At 46.1% G+C, this 19,333-nt stretch overlaps 2 long non-coding RNA genes across 9 annotated transcripts; one reads left to right on the forward strand and one right to left on the reverse strand.

The window, feature by feature from the left end:
* Nucleotides 1–1,963: 1,963 nt before the first annotated feature.
* On the reverse strand, nucleotides 1,964–16,875 carry LOC133226991 (uncharacterized). 8 transcript variants are annotated; one of them, XR_009729690.1, is made up of 5 exons: nucleotides 12,101–16,875; nucleotides 11,202–11,701; nucleotides 4,506–8,678; nucleotides 3,420–4,320; nucleotides 1,964–3,139 (listed from the first exon to the last, which is right to left on the reverse strand). It is a non-coding gene; the product is annotated as an uncharacterized LOC133226991 (long non-coding RNA). The 8 variants fall into 8 exon arrangements; XR_009729693.1 differs by having other exon boundaries at nucleotides 4,506–4,765; nucleotides 5,468–8,678; nucleotides 11,202–16,875; XR_009729694.1 differs by having other exon boundaries at nucleotides 4,506–4,765; nucleotides 5,143–8,678; nucleotides 11,202–16,875.
* Nucleotides 16,876–16,964: 89 nt separating this feature from the next.
* LOC133226989 (uncharacterized) lies at nucleotides 16,965–18,027 on the forward strand. The gene is made up of 2 exons (XR_009729686.1): nucleotides 16,965–17,204; nucleotides 17,399–18,027. It is a non-coding gene; the product is annotated as an uncharacterized LOC133226989 (long non-coding RNA).
* The last annotated feature ends 1,306 nt before the right edge of the window (nucleotides 18,028–19,333 follow it).

The following is a 19,333-nucleotide window of genomic DNA, read 5'->3' on the forward strand; positions in this document are numbered from 1 at the left end:
GCATCTTTTCCTGATGCAAAAAAAAAAAAAAAAAAGGGAAAAAGAAAATCCAAACATATAATCAGACGCACTGCAGTGCAAAAAAAAAAATAGAGAAAAAAAGAAAAAAAATTAAAAATCATACCTGTCAAAGGAACCATATGTAATCCGCACACACACATTTACGCTCAAAATGCAATGCATATCATTAGGGTCTGTCTATATATAGCCCCCGAGTGTGTGTGCATCGGGACTTAGTCCCCAGACGAGGTTTTCAAACGTGGGTGATGAGTTCTTGCTCTGATCAGTTACTCAGGAGGTGCCTGAATGTGTGGGGGTGGGAGCGTGGGAGGGGGGCTGCCTCCTCTCTCTCCTCCCGCTCCCCCTCCTTTCTTCTCTCTCTCTCTCCCCCTCCCTCCTCGCTTACCTCGCCTCTCTCCCTCTATCTCTCCCTCATTTCCTTTCTTTCTCTTCTCCCTCTCTCCTCCAGTCCCCCCCCCACCCTCTTTCTTACTCTCCCCTCCCTCTCTCCTCTCCTTCTCTCGCCCTCCCTCTCTCTTCTCCCTCTCCCTTCAAGTCTGGCACTGAACGCGAACTGTTTTGCTTTGCTCCGGGAAGAGTGCAGACACAGAACGTGAAATCCCGAGCTTTTATTTATTTTTTTTTTTTTTTGCGTGGTGCATTTAAAACGCTTCCTTATTTATATTACCCTCATTCCCTCACCTCTCCCACCCCCTCACCAGCCTTTCCAAATTTCCCTAGAAATCTCTATAAAGCGTGCGGAGGGGAAAACATTTGCACAAAAAGTGAAGGAGCTCGCCAAGGTAGGTTATACCATGCACTGTCTGTGTTTGGCTTTTGCAAAGTTTATGATGTCAGTTGGTGGATGTTTGGAGGAGTAGAGCTGTATGACTGGGCATGATTACTGTCTGTTTCATTGAACAATTATGTTCCTACAAATCGACTAGACTTCTTGAGCAGGTTTTCCTGGGGTTGGGTGTGTGTGTGTGTGTGTGGTTTTTGCAGAGGCATGCCAGTTGGAAGACAGTTCTGTGGTGTCAAAGTGGGGAAGGGATGCTGTCTCCTCTCCCCCTACCCTGATGTTTTGTGTGTGGGGGGGGGCGGCATGGAGAGGGATTCTGTAGTGGGAGTTTGTTCACTTTGTCATATTTGGGGTTGATTCTCATTCACTAAGTGTCTTCATTCTTGTCATTATTTTGCACATGCAATCTTAGTTCAGAAAAGGCTTCATGAAGTCAGAGCAAAGTGGGGGAGGGTGGGGAGATGGAGAGAGGGCACGGTGGTGGTGATAGTAGTAGTTACATTTCTTGCATAAAGAATTTAATCTATCATCCCATTATTTGGAGAAAAGCTGCGTCTTTAGTGGGGGCCGGCAAAATAATTTTTTTAAAAAAATCCTGAATAGCAGGTAAAATGAAATTAAAGACAGAAAAACACCCCAAACCACCACGTTTCTATTGCAAGAGCAAAAACTGCTACAGCTCACAACCACCTGTAGAGGGAAATCTCTGTGCAGGATTTCTTAGGGCCGGTTGTGTGGAGGAAAACCGCCGGAAAAAAGCGCCTGGCAAACTTTGCAGCCTGAAGCCCGGAGAGGCTGAACTCCGCAGGGCGGAGGGTTAAACCGCGGGGGCGGCGGCGGCGGCGGCGGCGGCGGCGGCGGAGGCTGGCGCGCGGCCAGGGCCTCTCATCGCCTGGGAAGCCGCGGCGCTGGCCTCCGGGCTCTGGGGGGGCTGGTGCTGGGATGGGCCCAGCTTGGAGTGGAGAAGGTAAATTAACGGGGCGCGGGCTTGCAGAGTGTGGGCGGTGGTGCCGCGGGGTGTGTGTTTTGGGGGGCGTCCCGTGAGGTGAGGAGCCGCGCCCTGCCCGGTGCCCTGCGGAGATGGGGGGTCAGAGGCCGGTGTGCCCCGCGGAGCCCTGGTTTCCCCGCGGCCGCACAAAGCAAGGTGGTGACCAACAAGTGTTATTCTTGAGAAGATTGATTCTGACAGAGACTTCAAGGGGTTCTCTAATCTGGGTAAATCCACCGGGGCTTCATTGCGTTGTGGCAACGAGAGTCCTTCTTTGTGAGGAGGGAGAGCTTGGGCAGGGGAAGTGGAGGGACAGACAGAGGGGACTTTTTGCACATCAGTCGTTTGACCTTGGGGGGCGGTGAGCAGAGTTCAGGTCCTCCAGAGGGCTGAAAAGGCCAAATGGGACCCCTTCTCCCACCCCCACGTCTTTCATCCTGAGCTTTAAGTTTAATGGGGAAAATTCAGCGCCTGGTGTTGGTCAGACCTCGTCAATGGGAATTCCATGTGTCTGAGAGCAGGGTTTTTTTGGTGGTGTTTTTTTTTTTTTTTTTAAATCTCTGGAAGCAGGCAGCACTCTGAGCACTAGTACTGTATTTTCCCCTGCAAATGATCTTCTAGGAAAGCTGAATCACCTCCTCTCTGATGAGCAGCCACTTCTGGGAGGTGGAACACAGGTCTCTTCTGAGGGGGGTGGGGGCGGGGAGTCCCCCCACTACAATCTTTAAATATAGACGTCGGGGTGCCATTTGAATGTCTGGTTAAAATGCACTGGGAAATATGGAAACAATAAAATGCAATGATTCTTTGGTAGGCTGGTGGTGGTCAAGACCACCCAGTGGGGGGTGGGGAAGGTGCTTCTAAAGAAGTGAGTTAGTGACTTTTTCCTCCTGGGGGTGCTGGCAGGCTTACCAGATTCTCATGAGAAGTGAATCTCTTTCAGCAGATGGGGTGGGGGACTGGGGAAGGTGCGCTTGGAAGTTAGAATCAGCAGTCCCCTTGCCACCTGTTGGCTAGCATAACCCAAAGGCTAGAGATGAGGTGGGAGGTGAGATGGGGACACAGACTGGGCACTAAGCCTGCTGTGGGGAAGAAGCGCCAGGCAGCTAAAGGGAGCAAGTAGATGGCGACCCCGTCCTTCCGGACTCGCTGGTGCCGAGTAAAAAGAGGTTAGCGGGCCTGACATCCGCTCTCCATGTCACTCAAGGGCCTCGTTCATGAGACTGTCTCCTCGTTTTTTGGTCCAGGGGTGGAAGGGAATAGTCTTTCACAGCCCCGGTTGCTCGTGTCACTCCTTTCAGAAGAAGTCGAAAACCCTCTGTTCTCGAAGTCAACAGGTGTTTGTCTTCCTGTGATATAAAGGGAGAGCAGAGTGGTTACAGGAGAAACTGGTCCTGGAAATAGAGCCATGTGTCCCCCCACCAGCCCCCACACCCGCCCGGATAGCTCTCCAGTCTCAGCGGGGGTCTCTTGAGGACCAAGGCCCAGAAGGACCACATTCACCCAAGCCTTAAAGGTGTTGTCAGTCAGGAGTCCTCCCCACCCCAACCCCGCCGCCAAGACCCATGTAAACCCACCTCTCTCAGGTTCTAAGAGGTGCCCGAGCCCACATCACACGCAAACACTTACGTGTGGTGTACGTGTACAACGTGTGTCAAGACCAACCACAACGCACCCAAGTGTGCATGCGTGTGTATGTGCACGTGCAGAGTTCTCTCCACCCGTGAGCTCACGGACAGCATGGACTCTCTTCACCTCTGTCGCTGTGTGAAGACGCCAACGGAGAAATACCACTTCTGGTTTAGGGGTGGATCTGACATCCCTGAGTATATGTGGTGAACCGGAATTTGCCTGGGGTTTCCTCATATTCATTCAGGAGTGTCAGTTCTCCCTGCGCACGACGTTGGAGACCACTGTTACCGCAAACGGATGCCCACCTGCTTAGGAGAAGAATCAAGTCCAAGTTTTCCGTTCATTGCCTTGAATTAGCCCTGGTGCTTTGCCTCTGTTTCTCATAAGAAAAATAAGGGTAGGAGCAGGGCCAGCGACATAACTCAAGGGGCCCAGTAAAAAAATGTAGGGCCCCTCGTTCAAATACGCAGGAAAAAAGTGTTATTAAAGGTACTAAAATATAAAGCTTTTTTCCTTAAGTCTCTCTCTTGTCATGTTTTTTATTTGCTAGTTTCATGTCATGCTAAATAAAAATAAAATTTTCATTAGCATGAATTTAACCATCCATCTTTATACTGTGCAATGCTAGTTTTAAATGAAAATATAGGAGCATTTAATTTATTTGCAGAATCACTGAAATCACACAACTTGTATCCCATAGGTCATACCTGCATATGTGTTCACTTATTACCAGCTCACTGGACACGCTGAACAAAACGAACTCAGCTGCTTTCATCTGACTTCTAATATGTGAATGTTCTACCAGCATCTCTGACTTCAGCTTAATGATGAGGAAGGAAGGAGTGGAAGGAGAAGCAACCGTGGACTGCTCTAGTGTCCGCTTTCTTTCCATGCCATCCTTTTCAGCATAGGTGGTTGGCAAATAGAGGGAAGGAACACGAGTAAGAAATGATAAAGTAGGGGTCCTTGGTCATTAGTGTTTCATAGAACCCCAATGCCTTATTTCTACATTCAAGCAAGTTCTAGTTCCAACAGCAGGACCTCTTGATGTTGTCCATGCCCCCCCCTTCCTCATACACTCACCTTTGACTTACTTTGCATCTCACTGGGCTCCCACTGGAATTTTGTGCTCTTGGGGGAACTGCCAACCTCATGGGGGCAGCGAGGAATGGTGAACACATATATGGTGCGTGTCTTCCTACTCATGCATTCTCCTGCTGAGCACAGGGCCATGTGTGTCTACACAAGTTGCACACCCGTGAAGCCAGCCTAGGCAAGAAGTCACCCAGATCCTAGACTGGGAGCACTGTTGCTCATTTTCCCTCCTCAAGCAAATAATCCATCTGCAGCAAAAACAGCAACAACAAAAACAAAACTTCACTAGCCTCCATCTTTCCTCCATTGGGGTTTCCTCCTTCTCTAACCAAGTCTCACTCTGTGAAAAGCCCACCACTTGCTGGTGAGGGTGTCACAGCTTTGAAGACAGAATTCATCTGTTGATATCTCCCTAATTTTGCTGAAGCCTTGGGTTAGAGCCCAGGCCTTAGAAATGAAGCATCTATCCAAGTCCCACCCACCACTTTTGAGCTTGGCTCCATCAAGCAGATCTTCTGCCTGATATGTACTTAGTTTTCACCATCCACAATCAAATGAAAAAATACTTAGCTTTGCTTCATGAGACATTTTGCTATTATTTACTACTTGATCAATCATTATTTACCTCACCACTGCTCCAAAGTCTTCTCAGGGATCTCTTGGGCTAGTGTGACAGGTTCTCAGCAAAGACTTTGGTAATACATTCAATTGATGTTGACGTGGGAGAATTAGAGTTCAAGGCTCAAGGGGTCAAGAGGAAGAAAGACTAAATTCCTGATGGACTCTAGAAGCAAGGCAATTTTTCCTTCCTTCCATCATCAACTGCCTCCCTGCTTCTTTACCTTGAAGGAGCAAAGCTAGAGGGCACCTCAGAAATGTAGGGTGGACTAGAATGGAAATAGGATGGCATTAGAAATTCATCCAGCAAAGAGAACGAAGACACTACTGACCCTCCATCATTGGATCGGGGACTTTGAGACTTGAGTTTTTCAACCTTAATCTAGTTTTTCTTTTTTTTCCCTGGTCCTTCAGGTGACAACAGCACCCTTTTGTGAAATATTTAGCTTGGACTTAGCTACTGAGAATACCTAGAAAGAAGAAGAAAAGGAATTACTCTGATTTATTCTTTTATATAACCTTGACTAGGAGGCTGCTGCAGCTGCAGCCCAACTTAGTGAACTGGAAGACCAATCAATGAATAACAATTTGGTGTTTGTGAAAGAGCCTGGCACAGTGCTTAACCTGTGGTGGGTGCGTAATAAATGCGAACTGACTCTGAGTGCATCTGATTATTGTGACAGTATGTTATAGTGAAAGAGCCATGGATTTGGCATCAAACCACACAGATTCAAGAAATCGAGTGGATGTATGATCTTGAACAAATTATTTAGCTTCTTTGTGACCTGCTTACTTCACCTAAAAAGTGGGACTGTGTGCGTGCTCAGTCGCGTCCAGATGTCTGCATAGCTGTGGAGCCCACCAGGCTCCTCTGTCCGTGGAATTTCCAGGCAAGAATACTGGAGTGGGTTGCCATTTCCTTTTCCAGGGGATCTTCCTGACCCAGGGATAGAATCTGCTTCTCCTCCATTTGGCAGGTGGATTCTTTACCATTTCACCACCTGGGAAGCCCCCCAAAGTGGGAGTGTTCACATTATAGTGTCTAATGTATGGAGAATGAAAGGAGAAGTAGCTTATCTAAACACACTCTCTTCTACATACATGATACATGAATCTACACATATTGTGCACAGAAGATGTTAACATCTTTTTTTAAACCGTGCCTTCCCCTCTGTCTCACCTCACTCAACTGTAGAGGTAGACATAGAGCTCTGGTAGGCTAGACTCTCACAGTGTCCTGAGTATAACAGCAAACAGTTCAGGGTTTGCAGCCAAACAGACCTGGGTTCAAACATATCTTGGCACTTGTATTTCATTGATTATATGACTTTTCATAAGTTATTTAAACTTTCCAAGTTTTGGTTTCTTGACACTTTAGTTCAGTCATTCATTTGTATCTGACTCTTTGTGACCCCATGGACTGCACAGCACACCAGGCCTCCCTGTCCATCACCAACTCCTGGAGCTCACTCAAACTCATGTCCGTTGATTCAGTGATGCCATCCAACCATCTCATCCTCTGTCATCCCCTTCTCCTCCTGCCTTCAGTCTTTCCCAGCATCAGGGTCTTTTCCTATGAGTCAGTTCTTTGCATCAGGTGGCCAAAGTATTGGAGTTTCAGCTTCAGCATCAGTCCTTCCAATGAATATTCAGGACCAATTTCCTTTAGGATGGACTGATTGGATCTCCTTGCAGTCCAAGGGACTCCCAAGAGTCTTCTCCAACTCCACAGTTCAAAAGCATCAATTCTTCGGTGCTCAGCTTTCTTTATAGTCCAACTCTCACATCCATACATGACTACTGGAAAAACCATAGCCTTGACTAGACGGACCTTTGTTGGCAAAGTAATGTCTCTGCTTTTTAATACGCTGTCTAGGTTGGTCACGGCTTTTCTTCCAAGGAGCAAGCATCTTTTAATTTCATGGCTGCAGTCACCATCTGCAGTGATTTTGGAGCCCAAGAAAATAAAGTCTCTGTTTCCATTGTTTCCCCATCTATTTGCCATGAAGTGATGGGACCGAATGAGAGTAATAATAGTATTCACCACAAAGAGTTATTATAATTTATTGAGTTATTTGCAAAGGTTTTGGCACATGGCAAAGGATCTATTACTGTTATTTTTATTGTTATCTTTATTATTATACCTATGGCCACTGACGGGCCCACGGAAGCATCAGAAAAGTGACTTGGGTAGCATCTTCTCGTGGCCCAGTGTGGGATGGCATCTCCACCATATGACTTTCTTTCCTGGGTAGATTCTTCCTGTTCTGAAGCCAGTGTAGTTGTTCTTAGACCTTTTCACATACATACTCAGGTATGCTTCTTGAGAGATGCTGGGTAAAATCTACCTTCCCTCTTCTTCCCCTACTGAAAGTCAAAGGAACTATTCTCATTGACCCTGCCAAGCAAGGGACAGGCCTGGGATCTTCCCTGGACCTTTTCCTTTAGTTCAAAGCCCATAAACCCTTTTCTCCCAGCTCCCAGTCCTAAAAGTGGAGGTGTCCAGGTAAGGAGAAAGGGTCCCCATCAATACTTAGCACAAGTCTGGACCTCAAGAGTCTGTGTGTAAGAAGATCATCTGCATTTGACTCACTGGAGCTGAGGGGCAAGACTCAAGTCTCCTCCTTTCCACTGGGCCAGATGTTCAGAGTTCTCCTTGGACATCGTGAGAGTCCCTCAGTGATTCCTTGGGGGCAGGAATGACCATCTACTCCTCATCCAGGTCTTGATTTTCAATGACCTCATTCTCTAATAGAGAACAGAAGAAAGTTATAACTTACCCAGTCCCCATGGCCTCATCAACATCGTGGAGGGTCTGGTAGGCCATATATTTTGTTGTTTAGTTGCTCAGTTATGTCTGATTCTTTGGGATCCCATGGAATGCAGCACTCCAGGCTTCCCCATCCTTCACTATCACCTGGAGTTTGCTCAAATTCATGTCCATTGAGTTGGTGATGCCATCCCAACATCTCATCCTCTGCTGTCCCCTTCTCCTCCTGCCTTCAATCTTTCCCAGCATCAGGGTCTTTTCCAATGAGTTGGCTCTTCACATCAGATGGCCAAAGAATTGAAGCTTCAGCATCAGTCCTTCCAATGAATACTCAGGGTTGATTTCCTTTAAGATTGACTGGTTGTATCTCCTTGCTGTCCAAGGGACTCTCAAGAGTCTTCTCCAACACCACAGCTCAAAAGCATCAATTCTTTGGCACTCAGCCTTCTTTATGGTCCAACTCTCACATCCATACATGACTACTGGAAAAACCATATTCTAGGCTCAGCAGATTCAGAGATCTGGATCCTGCTTGCCACCATGGCACTCACAGTTCAAAAGGTGAAAGAGGCCTTTAGCAGCCCACATTCTCCTCTCAGTAAGACTTATGCCCACCCTGAGTTCTTATGAACTTATATAGCCCTTGCCTGACCAACAAGCCACCATAGGCTTCCTTTCCCTGTTGCAGACTTCTATGTCGTGTGTCCCACTATATCAGGAACCCTTTCATCGATGAGTTTATATGAGCATTTCAGTGGGTGTGGATGTATCAGCTGAAAAGAAAAAAGTGCATCTGTTAAGATCCAGGTTTTAGTTCCAAGGACTTGGTTATGCTTGGGGACAAGGCCAGGTTTTTATGGGCAGTTCATACTCTTAGAAGCCCACAGGCTGATTATGTTTGAGTTGTCAGGTTTGAGAATTATAGGCCTTATCCAGACCACCATACCTTCGGTATTAGGAACAACCAAGTCTGAGAAGGGAGTGGCTTTGCAGGGAGTGGCTTCACCTACCCTCACTCTGGGGCAGCAGTTAGGATCCCAATTCACTATGAGGGTGATTTGCTTCTACTTAGTTTTCTGTTTTGAATTCACTTAGATTTAGGAAACAAAAATGGTTCAGGGAGGTGAGGTAAGAGAAAAGGAAAGAGCAAATTAGCCACTATCCCTCCCTGAAAACATTTCTTTGACCACTTCCACCAATGCAAGAGAAGTTCTCTTGCTCTATGTTAGCCTACGGATGTCTGAGCTCTCAGACTCTTATAAGCTAACCACCCCCACCACCTGTGTATCTGGTGATCTGGATATTTGGGGACAGAAATCAATGAGTTCATTCCCTAACTTGGCCTGTGAAGTGAAGTCGCTCAGTCGTGTCCGACTCTTTGCAACCCCGTGAACTGTAGCCTACCAGGCTCCTCCGTCCATGGGATTTACCAGGCAAGAATACTGGAGTGGGTTGCCATTTCCTTCTCCAGGGGATCTTCCAGACCCAGGGATCGAACCTGGGTCTCCCGCATTGTAGACAGAGGCTAATACCATCTGAGCCACCAGGGAAGTCAACCTGGCCTGTGAGCTGGCGTAAACTGACTCTCCCTCCAGGCTCTAGTTCCTGACACAAGTTAGAAAAACATCTCCATTTCTTTTCTAGAATGCGGGGTCTTGAGTACTAGTAGCCTCCCTCAGCAGTAAGCACTGTATTCTCTTATCTGACCCCCCAGCCTTCAGACACCCCATGATCAGACAGCCTGACTAAACCAGGAGGCAGTTGGGTTCCCATCCAGTCTCTGCTGCCCTAACCTCATGGACTTCATGATTCACTTAGCCTCTTTTGACCTCATCTCTAAAATGAAGGGTCAGGGTCCGCGCACCCTATAATTTATGCAATCTTATGACTGTTGCTCAGAGAAAGTTAAATAATTCTTGCCCTTTTGGAGTCACTCCAGTATTCTTGCCTGGAGAATCCCATGGACAGAGGAGCTTGGCAGGCTACGGTTCATGGGGTTGCAAAGAATTGGCCACGACTGAAGCAACTTAGCATAGCGCAGGAGTTCCTAAGGTGTGTTAAAGCTACTGTTATCACAGTCTTCTTCTATGGTGCTGGATCGAGTGGTCAGGGGGTCCCCAGGCCTCAGACAACAGGTTTCTATGGGCCCATTAGTCCCTGTGATATCTGGTCTTCCGCACACTGTCCACAGCAAATGCAACACCAGACTGAATATGGATCCCTTTTCATTTGAGACCTATGCATGCTCAGACCCTCCCCCACTGACCCTACTGGAGATCCTTCCATGAGAAGCAGAAAATCTAGCACGGGGCTCAGAGCATAAGCCAGACAGCCTGGATGAGAACCCCACCTACTTAAATAGCCCTGAGACCTTGGACAAGTTCAGTCACCTCCCTCTTTTCTCATCTGTAAGATAGGAATAATACTGGTAGCTGCCTCCCAGGGTTACTGTGAGTAAATGGAGCTATGTGAAGTGCTTAGGACACTGCCTGGTGTATATAGTGGTTTCCCTGGTGGCTCAGAGGGTAAAGCGTCTGCCTGCAATGCAGGAGACCTGGGTTCGATCCCTGAGTCAGGAAGATCCCCTGGAGAAGGCAATGGCAACCCACTCCAGTACTCTTGCCTGGATAATCCCATGGAGAGAGGAGCCTGGTAGGTTACAGTCCCAGGGGTCACAAAGGATCGGACATGACTGAGTGACGTCACTGGTGTATAACAGGTGCTTGGTTAATTCTTACTGGTATTATTAGTGTTTCCCCCATTCTTAAGGCATCTGTGTCCCTAATACCCCATCCCTTTAGGTCCCTTGGAAGACTTCCAGGCATTTGAAGGCAATTTCAGGGGAAACAAATATTCTGTAACCAATTTGGCCTTGGAAGGCTCCAAGCAGGATGCAGATGAAGCAAGTTGCAGCCCAATGAAGGCTGGCTCCTGCTGAGGAGTTGGTGCCTCTTGTTTAAGTGAACTGGGCCCCAAATCCCTAATCAGAATGAACTTGTCCTGTGCATGAGCTCCAGATATAATCAAAACATTAGTAATTCTCCTGTTATTTATAATCCAGACCAAAGTTTTCTTTTGATTTGTAACTGAACATATTTCAAACCAGTTGGAACAAATTTGCTTATACTGGTGGCCCAGAACAGCAAGTTATTCCATGAGCCAAAACGTTAGAGACGAGAACATGAGAAGACAAGGTAGGAGGGACTTGAGACAGACCTGAGCCTCCTGCCTGCCAGTGGTTCTCGGGCTCTTCAAGACAGTATCATTTTTTTTTTCTCTTATCATCAGAAACCCACCTTCTCACTGGACAGCTTCCCTCTGTTGACTTCAGGAGAGGAGGGTAGTAGTAACAGTCAAGCTCATGGGGTAATTGAAAGCAGGGCCTTTGTCATCTCGGATTGAAGAGAAGTGCCTCCTTTGATGTTAGCTATACAGCCTCTGTTTTCCCTACCTGGTCCAAACCTCTGTGTCAAAAGAGCCAACACTGAACCCTTAACCCTTTGCTGGGCAAACAGAGCCCAGCAAAGTTACAACTCAGGGTAGATGGAGTCATGGCTTGAGAGCTGCTGATATAAACCATTACCTACTTCTACCCCCGCTATAGATTATTCTTAATGGCAGGTCCCAAACAGTCTTTTCTTTTCTGGCATAAGGCTTAAATAATTCTACTCTTGAACTAGGTCTCCAGCTGTCAGTCTTCCAGCTCATCCCCAATTCTAAAAATCGAATGAAATTTCCAAAGATGTAATGAGTCCCATTTGTTCTCTGCAGTTTGGTCAGGTGTCAGATGGATTATCTTAGAGAGAGAAGAGGAAGGCAAGAGCTTCATCCTGGTGTAATTGTTTCCTCCCAAGACAGGGCACACTTACCCCATGGAAATGAGGCAATGCAACGAAAAGGAACATCAGATACTTCCGTGGGGCCTGAGGGGAACTTGACAAGGTGTGTACCACGGCCCAGGCTGCCCTTACCCTTGGGAAAGTCCCTGATGCTGAAGGGAACTGTTGTCTGTTCTGGAGAATCCAGCTAGGGCTCAAAGAGGGGGTCACTCTGTATTTCAGAATATAGCAAACACACTGAAACAGCTCTTTGGCTCAGGGCAGGTGATTTCCCCTCTCCAAGCCCCAGCTTTACAACTTCAAAATGGACACTGTAAAGGTACTGTTTCACTAAGAATGGGATAATGTAGGCATACCTCTTAGCACAGCACCTGAGGCTTGTCAATATTCAGTAAATACCAGCTGTTGTTATTCTTGATAGTGAACCAGCAGGAGGAGGGAGAGGAGCACTCAGATGTTCTTAAGCTTCCTGAATGGCAAGTCTTCATCTTATTCTGGGTTCCTCCTGAGCTCTGCATCATTCTGTAAGTAGGTGAGGCACAGAGCCCCCTTGGGTACCCTTTAACAAAGGAGGCCACTGCTGATCAAAACCACACTGAGCAAATGTTAATTGAAAGAAAGACTGGCAAGATCTCCCGCCATCTCTTGGGGCTCCTACTATTACATTGATTAACTATGAGCCAGAAAGTAAGTGTGGGGAATAAAGAAGTTTTTTCCCTTGATAGTGGGCCTCCTGGTTGACCTGAGGGGTCTGAGCAGAGAAGGAACTGTGGAAAATCTTGTCTCAGAGGCTCAGCAGAGTTCATCTTGCACCTCTTGGCAGCATTTTAGGTCTTTTATCTGAGAAGGTGTTCATGCCCATCACTGAGTTCTCAGGTGCCTGCATTTAAAGGCTCTTCAGCATAGGCAAGGACTGTTTCCTTCAGCCTGCTGCTTCAGAGCATCCAGGTTCCATGATTGCCTTATAACAGGCTTGTAATGAGGACTTCTGGGGCTTCCCAGGTGGCCCAGTGGTAGAGAATTGGCCTGCAGATGCTGGAGACACAGATTCTGTCCCTGAGTTGGGAAGATCCCATGGAGGAGGTAATGGCACCCTGCTCCAGTATCTTTGCCTAAGGAATCCCATAGACAGAGAAGCATGGTGGGCTACACAGCCCATGAGGTTGCAGAGTCCGACATGACTTAGGGCATGAGCAATAAGGTCTTTTAGGGACTGTGATCTTTTAGATTTGATAGACAAAGTGCCTGAAGAACTATGGATAGAGGGTCATAACACTGTACAGGAGGCAATGATCAAAACCATCCCCAAGAAAAAGAAATGAAAAAAGGCAAAATGGTTGCCTGATGAGGCCTTACAAATAGCTGAGAAAAGAAGACAAACAAAAGGTAAAGGAGAAAGGGAAAGATACATCCATCTGAATACACAGTTGCAAAGAATAGCAAGGACAGTTTAAAAAAGGCTTCCTAAGTGAACAATGAAAAGAAATACAGGAAAACAATAGAATGAGAAAGACTAGAGATCTCTTCAAGAAAATTAGAGATACCAAGGGAACATTTCATGCAAAGGTGGGCACATTAAAGAACAGAAACAGTATGGACCTAACAGAAGCAGAAGATATTAAGAAGACGTGGCAAGAATAAGCAGAAGAACTGTACAAAAAGATCTTCATGACCCAGATAATGACGATGCTGTGATCACTCACCTAGAGCCAGACATCCTAGAGTGCGAAGTCAAGTGGGCCTTAGGAAGCATCACTATGAACAAAGCTAGTGGAGGTGAAGGAATTCCAGTTGAGCTATTCCAAATCCTAAAAGATGATTTAGCACTTAGCTGTGAAAGTGCTGCACTCAATATGCCAGCAAATTTGGAAAACTCAGTAGCAGCCACAGGACTGGAAAAGATCAGTTTTCACTCCAATCCCAAAGAAGGGCAATGGCATAGAATGTTCAAACTACCGCACAATTGCACTCATCTCACATGCTAGCAAAGTAATGCTCAAAATTCTCCAAGGTAGGCTTCAACAGTACATAAACCGAGAACTTCCAGATGTTCAAGCTTGATTTAGAAAAGGCAGAGGAACCAGAGATCAAATTGTCAACATCCATTGGATTATAGAAAAACCAAAAGAATTCCAGAGAAACATCTACTCCTGCTTCATTAACTATGATGAAACCTTTGACGGTGTGGATCACAACAAACTGTGGAAAATTCTTTAAGAGATGAGAATACCAGACCACCTGACTTGCCTCCTGAGAAATCTGTATGCAGGTCAAGAAGCAACAGAACCAGACATGGAACAACGGACTGGTTCCAAATTGGGAAAGGAGTATGCTAAGGCCGTATATTATCACCCTGCTTATTTAACTTATATTACATCATGCAAAATGCCGGGCTGGATGAAGCACAAGCTGGAATCAAGATTGCCGGGAGAAATATTAATAACCTCAGATATGCAAATAATACCACCCTTATGGCAGAAAGCAAAGAGGAACTGAAGAGCCTCTTGATGAAAGTGAAAGAGGAGAGTGAAAAAGCTGGTTTAAAATTCAACATTCAAAAAAGGCATCAGGTCCCATCACTTCATGGCAAATAGATGGGGAAACAATGAAATCAGTGAAAGACTTATTTTCTTGGGCTCCAAAATCACTACAGATGGTGACTGCAGCCATGAAATTAAGACACTTGCTCCTTGGAAGAAAAGCTATGACAAACCTAGACAGCATATTAAAAACCAGAGACATTACTTTGCTGACAAAGGCCTGCATAGTCAAAGCTGTGGTTTTTCCAGTAGGTATGAATGGATATGAGAGTTGAACCATAAAGAAGGCTGAGCACTGAAGAATTGATGCTTTTAAACTGTGGTTTTGGAGAAAACTCTTGAGAGTCCCTTGGATTGCAAGGAGATCAAACCAGTCAATCCTAAAGGAAATCAGTCCTAAATATTCATTGGAAGGACTGATGATAAAGCCGAAGCTCCAGTACTTTGGCCACCTGATGGGAAGAGCCGACTCATTGGAAAAGACCCTGATGCTGGGAAAGATTGAAGCCAGAAGGAGATGATGAAATGGTTGGATGGCATCACCAACTCAATGGACATGAATTTGAGCAAGCTCTGGGAGATGGTGAAGGACAGGGAAGCCTGGTGTGCTGCAGTCCATGGGGTCGCAAAAATTTGGACACGAGTGAGTGACGGAACAATAACAAAGCACTGTGAATCTCAATCTTTGTAGGGAGAGGATGATTAGAAAACTAGAGAACATTCAAAATTCCACGGGCTGGAAAAGTGTTAGCTTCAAAAGTCTCACCCCACATCTTCTGGGATCAGCCCTAATAGGAACTTTCTATTCTGGGTAGCCCAGAGCCCAAACTTGGCATGGGACTCAAGCTGTCTCTGAAGTACAATAACCCCTCCCTGGCTACTCTGAAAACAGGACTGGGTCCAGGTCTTTTGATGAGGGCTCCAATTTTCTCTAAATAAAAGATTTCTGGTAGAGAAAAAGTTCCCGGCCTCTGAGCAGAGATTTGTTTTATAGAGAAATGAGGTAGACCGGGGAAGTTTTACTTGGGAGCTCCCTCTACTGGCTCTTTGGTAGAAATTCCATAGCAGTCATTTTGCCCTGCCCTGTGGGTAGCAATTTGAGGCATCAGAGCTTCTTGGTGCCTTGAACCAAGGAGAAAATAAGATATCCTGAGCCACCAAGGGGGATGAAATTCCAGAGGCTGGTTTCTTCTGCCTCCTTCATAATTTCATTTAACATTTACTGGGTGCCAACTCAGTGCTAAGCATCTTACTTGCATGCTCTCATTAAATACCACAATTGCTTGAGGCAGCCAAGACCTGGGGAGATGTAAATAACTTGCTGGCATCACCAGAGACTAGCAGACCCCGCCCCTCCGTGACATTCATGGTTCTTAGAATTTCCCTGAGACAGAGCGAGAGAACTCAAGAGAAGCAAGGAGCAAGGGACAATGTGAAACTGGAAGTGAAGCTTGTTCTTATTACCTGATATGAATAGGTCATACCTGGTTCCAAGATTGTTCCATAAACTTCCTGGAGCTAGAGCATTCTGAGCCTGTTTTTCTGAAAAAAGATTCAGTCCATAAGGCAATTACTTACATAGCAATGCTTGTCCAATCTGTGCTCTCTGAAGCTCAGATAGAAAAAAGAAGAACTGCCACAATGACTAAGAAGAATTTCCATGACAGAGGTGAGGCCTTTTAAAATTGTGGCGCATGTTCACACCTGTGTTTTTAAAAATAAAATCCTGTGAGGTAGGGCAGGTAGCAGTACGCACATTTTCTAATTTGGGAATTTCAGGTACCGAGTGCTGTGTTCTAGATTTCAATTGGGAGCAAATGGCACAGTCAAGACCAGAATCTTCACTCGCAGCTCAAGTTCTGACTTTCTGGTTGATGTTAGTTGAAATCAAGGTTCTTGATCTGGCTTTTTAACTGCAGGTAATAAAGATCGTGAAACCACCTCCTTGATTTACACACAGATCCTGTCCTGAGTCACTCCTTTCCCTGTTTCAGGTTGGTTCATGATTGAGCTCCCTCGATACAGAGTCATTTGGGAATTTGGAATTACACAAGCCACTTACCTTTTTAAAGTTGGTCACTCACCAGCCCACATTTTCAAAGTATCTAGGTCCCTGGGAGAATCCCACATATTATTTCAACTTTCCTGTACCATGCAAAGGTGTAATCCTTTTCACTTCACGCAGAACCTTAAAGCATTTTTCCACATTGATTCTTCCTGGACATTTGAGATACGGGTAAGTCATAGGATGGGACTTCCCCAGTGGCTCAACAGGTAAAGAATCCACCTGCAGTGCAGGAGATGCAGGAGATGTGGGTTCAGTCCCTGGGTTGGGAAGATCCCCTGGAGGAGGAAACAACCTACTTCAGAATTCTTGCCTGAAAAATCCCATGGACAGACTATATGCAGGCTATAGTCCAAAGGATTGCAAAGAGTTGGACATTACGGGGCATGCACACAAGTCATAGGATCCCCATTCCTCTTTGGATTGAGTGATGCTTTCCAGTTTCACTTCTGTGTCTCTAAACCTACACAGTGGGACAGCAGTCACACCAGATATTACCTACTTGCCCTACCCCTGTCTCAAGACCTCCTTCTAGCTGCCCCTTTCCCAGTAGGCAGAGTGATGTCATAATGGGGTCAGAAGGGTACCTGCTGATAATAACACAGCAGATGCAAGAGTAGGCTTACTGCAGCACCTGCTGAACAATTGGGCTGTCATTGTCTTAAACAGAGTGGTTGGGTTAAACATATTTGTCTATGATGTAACCTCCTGGCCCTCAGCTACCAGTGGAAGCAACTCTTTCTGGTTTGACCTGGTTGATATCACAAGCTCTGCTTTGCCAGAAATGTGACTTCTTGATGAACAGTTGGTCTAGATCTACCAATTTGGAGTGAACTCATATTTGGCCACCTGCTGGTAAGGCTGAGCATCCCTTTACCTAACTGTAGCCGTGAACATCTGGCCCTCGTGCCTCTGCTATGTCCAGAGAAACCAAAATGATACCACTGAAGGAGAGGATGGGAGAACTTGGAACTGAGCGCTCACAAGGAGCTCTGAGTGATGGAATGTAGATTGCTGACACCCTTTCCCTTTCATTCTTGCTATTATAGGAGCGCCAGCGACCAAGAGGAGACCAGATGAGTTTTCAAAGCAGTCCTCAGACACCCAGGACACACCTCATCCTTTGCCTCGTGCTTTCCGCAATGTTGCTGCTCACATTCATCTTCCTCTTAACCCTCGCCATCATCACCCCTTCTTGATCACCATCCTTCCTCCATTCACTGTCTACCCAGCTCTTTCTCTGAGGTGCCCCTCCTGGGGCAGTGGCTTTGCTCTTTCTTTGGCAAGTTCCCCTCTGAGTTATATCCAGATGGCTGATAATAGTTTCCCTGTCTCCTCCTCCTGCCTCGTGCCAGAATCAGCCCAGTACTCAGCCCCCCAGGTCAGGGAAACCACAGCAAATCCTACCTCTTCCAAAATGAAGTTTCAAGACTCTCTGGCAGAGCAGTCTCACTCAATGAAGGTACCCCAGGTATCTGAGAGTGATGTAATTGAAACCAGATGGAGGCACCATCAATCCGTTAATCCTGGTCATATAGAGTGAAAGAGCTTACTTAGGACTGATTGAGAATATGGGGGGTAAGAAAGAAAGAGCCCCAGAATTGGACTGCCCCTAAATACAGGATGAAATCATCTCGATTTTTTTTCTTCAATTAAATTTACATTTCATTCTACCATATTGTGATGGCTTCACTCTAGACATTTTCATTTAAGATCCAAGGCTTTTCTTCATGGGTTTTGAGCCACAGGTTCCTGGATGGTGAGGTAAGTGACATTTGCCAGCACTGTCTAGGATGATTGGTAATGATCTCGGAAACCCAGGGCTCATGAGACAGGTCTGCCTGGTTAGGCTGTAAGATTTTGTCATTTATTGGTTTCTTTTGACCTGAATACCCCTTGGGGACTCCCCAGCCCTGACACAGACATTGGTCCAGCCTCACAATGTTAATCTAGACTCCACATAAAACAGACCCCCTCCACCCTGCCACCACCACCACCAGGATTAACCAAATCAGAATTTGTTGAGGTCAGAGTGCTCTCTCCCAATCACTACAAAAACTGTGGTTGTCGGAAAACCCGCTGTACTTAGAAAATATATTTTCTCTCCCCCAGTTTTATTTCCACTTCTAGGGGTAAGTTAAAAACCATTGGCAGATGCCAGATTTTCACATGTGAGCTGAACTATCTCCTCTCATGAAAAGATTCAGACTCAGCTCATTAACTCATAGCCTTGCCAATAAGTAAAAAACAAAAACAAAAACAGCCAATCCAGCAGATATGTTAGGCCTTTCTTCCACTGCTCCATGGCCTGTATTTATTAGACTAGGACTTAAAGAGATGCAAAGCCAATTTTTTACTGTTGGACTATCAGATATAGCAATCCAAGTCTCACAGAGCAGCAGCTAATTTCAAGACTGCTTTAATAATGATAAAAAGTTCAGCTAATTTGAATTCCATTAGATCATCCCCTCCCAATGAATTTGTGATTGAGGTCTCTCTGCCCTCAGAGGTAGACAACTGTCCATCAACGACAAGATCAAGGCCAAACTCACACAGCTATCTTGAAGCACTCCTATTATTATTTATTTTCTCCCCATGATCCAAAGTTCCGATTCTTTTCTATGTAGCTTCTGCTAAACTAAAGCACGCTGGTGTCCTGAGTCCCACCCACCCTACTGCTTCAGCCTCAGCCCCTAACATGTGCTTGCTCTGGCTTCCTTGTCTTTGCTTAGATCCTTACCATGAAGCCCACTCGAGACACTCCCGGGTGACCCTCTAGGTCCCAATTCTCCCAAATGTGCCTTTCATCTGGCAATGCATCGGAAAGCCTATCATCTGGTTCTCCATGCAGTTCAAGTGGCATAGGGTGGGGAAGAAGGCATTTGAAAGAGCTTGCTTCTCGATGATGGAGGTGTGCAAAGAGCAGATATTGTCTTAACTGTTCTGATATTGAACACTGTCATCGCTTTCAGGTGGATAGAGAG

The sequence above is a fragment of the Bos javanicus genome, chromosome 15 (genome assembly GCF_032452875.1).
Source record: "Bos javanicus breed banteng chromosome 15, ARS-OSU_banteng_1.0, whole genome shotgun sequence".
Lineage (NCBI taxonomy): Eukaryota > Metazoa > Chordata > Mammalia > Artiodactyla > Bovidae > Bos > Bos javanicus.